Here is a 4,947-nt window from a genome sequence, read left to right as displayed (position 1 = left end):
GTTTTTCCCTCCTCCCGTTCTGAAACCCCCTCCCAATGTCTGAACGTTTTTCCCTCCTCCCGTCCTGCAAATGATTTTGAACCCACTTCTTCTGACAAACGACCCCCTTATTTAATCTGAAAAATCTGACTGGATGGAAGGAGTGTGGCACCCTTTTCCTGTGTTTTTTGCAGTATTTAATCAAAGCAATGTGTATGTATTTCTCTGATCTCGCTGGGGTAGATAGATATATAAATACAAAAGAATGTTCTTGCCGCACGCATGGCTGTGTATGTTTGTGTGCCTGTCCGTGTGTATGTGTGTGAAAATATGTTTAATATGTGGCCCAGTCATATAAGAATGATGACTGTACGTGGTCGCTTTTAAGGACAAGCGGGCTAACCCAGATTTTGAGGATTTCCAGAAATCATGACCTACACCAAAAGTGGGCATTGCCTTACCTATAAAAGAAGTTTGGTTTCATTGGTGTGTATATTTGTTTGGTTATGGAGAAAACTCTCCTTGTATTTAAAAGAAACTGAACAAGGGGCAAAAACTTTGCCTTCGATTTTCTCAAAACAGCATTTTTCAGGATAGCCCCCTTGTGCTCAAAAGCGACCATGTGTACTCCTTAATGAATGATTTCCTTGTTTGGTGTGCTGTGGCGGTGGTCCAGCTGATGTGCCAGGACGGAGACTACTGTTTGTAACACTACGCGGGGATCACTGCGGGGACAAAATGCTTGCCTTTTTGCACACTTATCCACTTCCTTTTTTTTCCTCCTAGCAGGCCCAAAGCAGCGTCAGTGCTGAGTCCACAGGGTATATGTTCCGAGTCTCAGATCCACACAGTAGAGAAAGTTTCTGTCTTAAACCTTAAAGTTCTTGCGGGAGAGTTGTTGTAGGGCAACGAGTCAATGTTGAGAATGGGCAGTTAATTAATGATGAGAATGGGCAGTTAATTAATGATGAGAATTGGCAGCTAATTAATGCTGAGAACATTTGTAAGTTTTGGAGTTTTAAAAGTGTTTCCTTAAGGGAATGGCATTACACATATGTCTCCCGATACATTCTTTTAGGTCGTAATTTGAATTATCGAATATGTAGGAATACTTCACTTCATTAGCATAGTGATTATGTGTAGGAAATCTCCCCAAAATGTCCAGGTGGACTTAGGTGCTGCTGAAATACTGTTATGACTCAAATATAAAAGCTGATTTGGAGGATGTCTTTGTCTTCTAAAGGCTTTGCATGGGATTAAAACTTGACTTATTAATCAGAGGTGACATAGGTATTTGTTTAAAGTTTTGATTTTTGGATGAGTGGAAAGATTATCTCTTTAAATGTGACATGTTGGGATTTGAGATTGAGAATAAAATGAAAATCGAACAGAGATGGTGGGTTTTGCTGCACTGGATAGGTGGATCAGCCAAGCCATGGTGATGAGAATTTTTGCTCTAGATTTTTGTCTTTGGATGAGCAGAGACAGAAAGATTATCACTTTAAAATATTCCATGTTTGGTTTGAAGGTTGGGAAAATGAAAACCAAAATAAGAGAAGGTGGGTTCTTCTACACTGGCCTGATGAATCAGACGAAATTTCATTGCTTCATTTTGGTTTCATGTTATGGTTTGATTGAATATAACATGTTGCCCTCTGTCTCTCTCTATCTCTCTCTTTTTTTTAAAGCCTTTTTTGGATTTAGTACTGCCGTGTTCAAAGCCATTTTGTTCCCTGTGATCCCCAGTAGTGATTTTTTTAAGAACAGCTTTTTTCAGATATTAAGTTTGAAACTTATTACAGTGAACTTTTTTGTTTGTAGAACCATACTTTGTGTAATGTCGATGTTTAAGTGTGACAAAAGAAGAAAAAACAAACAAAAAAGACAAAGAATGGACAGAAAGGAATAACTGCATTACTGCTATGTCAGATATTTGTGTCTGCGTAATGTGAGAGGCTCTGTACTTGATCAGGTGATGTAGGTTATTTTATTTACTTCTGAAATGCCATTGACGCTGTTGTCTCAAATTTTATGTCTAATAAAGTTGTAATCTCAAGCTGATGAGACTCTCGCTTTCTCTTTGAGTTTTTTTTTTTCTTTTCCTGTTACTGTTTCAGTTTAGTCTTTTTTTTTTTTCGTTCGTACTTTCAACGGTTTATGGTAAGGTCTGACTTTTATTTTTCCTGGTTCTGATGGGATCAAAATGGCTTTGGATGGATTTTTTTTTTTTTAATGCTTTGGAGCACTGTTGATGCTTTTTTTTTGGTTCTTTTTGTTAAATTGCTTGTTTTAAAAGAATGGTCAGAAGGACAATCATGTGTGAGCATGCCGGGATATCCTGATCATCATGGCTGGAAATTCATCTAGAAAGTGCAGCATGGCTTTTGTGAGAGAAGTATAGAGGGTGGTTGGTTGGCGGGTGCTCTGGTGTGGTTTGCTCCTTCTTTCCTATCAAACATCTGTCATCCTTATCCCCCCTCCTTCTATTTTGTGTTTGTTACTCTCTGTTAACACCTCTCTTCGGCACTTATATTAACTCATTGTGTTGCAAGTGCCGTAAAACTCTTACTATAACAAAAACGAAGTATAGAGATATGGGGAAGTTGACCAGATTGTTACCTGCTGGGTTGCCATTAATGAACACACCTTTGGCCAACACTTGAGCAATCATGGCACCAAGCTGACCAGTATTTTTAGTTGGCCCTTCTGGAACATTTTCCTTCATCTGCTGAACTGTATAAGTGGGTGGGTGATTTGCAGGTCTTATGATGTGGTTTACTCCTTTTTTTCCCCTATCAAATACCTATCATCGTTGTCCCTCTCCTCTTTTTCTATTATGTGTATGTTGCTTTCAAGTAACACCTCAAATCTTCTGCACTTTTACTAAAACAAAACTGTAAATGGGCCAAGAGCTTTGTCTTTAAATCGATAGATTCTCTACCAATATATGCCTTTAGGCTTTAGGGCTCTCTACTACAACAAAAGACCAACAGACTGCTATATAGGCCTCTTGTCGAGATCGAGTTCTAGACAGCAGGTATAGTGCAACTTTCAGAGCACTTTTGAATAGATAAGGCAGACCCAGATGAGAGAGATTAGGGTTGGGAATAGAGTTTATATGTTTGAGGTCAGGTTTAACGGGTATTTGTTGGCAAGTGAAGATATCACTCGATGGAGCAAGCAGAAACAGATAAGTCACATTTTAGGAAAGAAGAGAAAATGGAAATTCAGAGATTGATGAAGTCTGTATCTCATAGTGAGTGAAGCATTACTATTTCCTTACATAGGACAGGACTTAGCTGGGTTATTTGTGGGACAGTGTGCAGAGAAGAAATTTCTGATTTTTAAAGAATGCAACAAGGGAAAAGACTCGTAGCTTATATCGACCTCCCGACATTGCTGAGAAGTGACCTGGAAGATAAAGTTGCTGACTTGTACTTACCTCCACGTGCACCTCATTCCACTCCACGTGTACCCTTCTGGACATCCAATGCAGGCCACGGTTGAGGTGGTATCAGTCTTGGGAGTTTTTCCTTGGTAGTGCAGGTATAAGAGCCAGGTGGATGATTGGCAGGTGCCTTGGCGTGGTTTGCTTCTTCTTTCCAACCAAACATCTGTCGTCCTTATATCTCCTTCTTTTCTTTGTACATTGTTCTTTAGTGATGCCTCTCATCTTTGACAAGAACTATAAAACTCGAGCAAATACTAAAACAAGGGCATGTACGATCAGGGGGCCAGGGCTGAAAAGGTTATCCCTGGACTGAACTGACCTGTGTGTCCAACAAAAATTGAGCTAGAGATGAGAGTGGAGGGACCGGACAGCAAACTGTGAGTCTTGTCACCTTTTGCTTTTGATGTAATGTCCGGGCGCAAGAGGTAAATGAAACCGTAAATAAAACTTACAAAAACTAAGAAATGAACCCAAGAAAAAGACGATGTGCATCCCTGTATCAAACAAACATTACTGCAGGACTATAAAGTGACTCTGTAGAAATGGGATGGAGCTGGATATAAAACATGCGAGGTCTTACTGTGGCCACTGAGTACTGTTGTTGATAGTGTTGGTGGCAAACTTCCACAAGTCTGAAATTCCTGAAAAATGTTTCCAACCCAGTGTCAACTCAAGGGGTTAAAGATGTATCATGCTTGTGGAGCCGTGGTTTTGGTTTAGAAGTCGAGGTAATGTTCTGGAAATAAAACTCACTAGAAAATTTTTTTCAATCACCAATTATGATCACTGGGAACAAAGTGGCTCTGAACAGGGTAGTGCTAAAACAAAGGCACCGAAAAGCTCGCTGGTCTCGCTATAAAAAGAAGTAAAGAGACAAGTCTGACTGCTGTTCCCCTATCCTGTAAAATCAAATTTCTTCTTTCAAATTGAAGCCAGAGATTCACAGCATGGTAAAGGTCACTTGGGATGTCTTAAGGGCTTGGAAAAGGAAAGGTGTGCTATTTTGTCAGACTGAGTAAGGTACTGGGTTACTTCATGGCAGCTCTGTTATTATAAAGACTAACCAAAAGTTGTGTGGCTCTGAGACTTTGTGGAATACCCATGGAATCAGTAACTGTTGTTACCCACTGGCAGGTACGTTCATATTCTTTTGACTTATGTGCATTGTTGACTTGATGTCTATAGAGTTGTAGGTTGTATGGTCCAAAATGAGATATTTATTTGCAGTTGATGATTCCCTGTGTGACTTTGTTTGTGTTGTCGGGGTGAAAAATGGGAAACTGTGCAAAGACAGAAGATAATAGATGACATACTTGTCCCTTGAAGGACATGCAAATCCATAGAGAGTAAACACCCCCTCCATCACCCCGTAAATTAATGTGTTAGATTTTCATGGACTGGTTATATAAGCTGAGGCCTCTATAAATTAATTGTCCAAGTCTTATGGTTTAGGAACTCTTAGTCATATCATCAGCGCACAAAGTTGAATGGATTATGAACGTTGTATCCCCCCCCCC

At 39.8% G+C, this 4,947-nt stretch overlaps 1 protein-coding gene across 1 annotated transcript in view; it reads left to right on the top strand.

The window, feature by feature from the left end:
* Positions 1-4,947, top strand: part of LOC101856465 (C-Jun-amino-terminal kinase-interacting protein 4) — a gene marked incomplete in the record, with an annotated part of 80,142 nt that overhangs the window by 39,879 nt on the left and 35,316 nt on the right.

This window comes from Aplysia californica, unplaced genomic scaffold (genome assembly GCF_000002075.1).
Source record: "Aplysia californica isolate F4 #8 unplaced genomic scaffold, AplCal3.0 scaffold00681, whole genome shotgun sequence".
NCBI lineage: Eukaryota > Metazoa > Mollusca > Gastropoda > Aplysiida > Aplysiidae > Aplysia > Aplysia californica.
The sequence above is the reverse complement of the archived record's forward strand: the minus strand, read 5'-3'. Positions and strand labels throughout refer to the sequence as shown.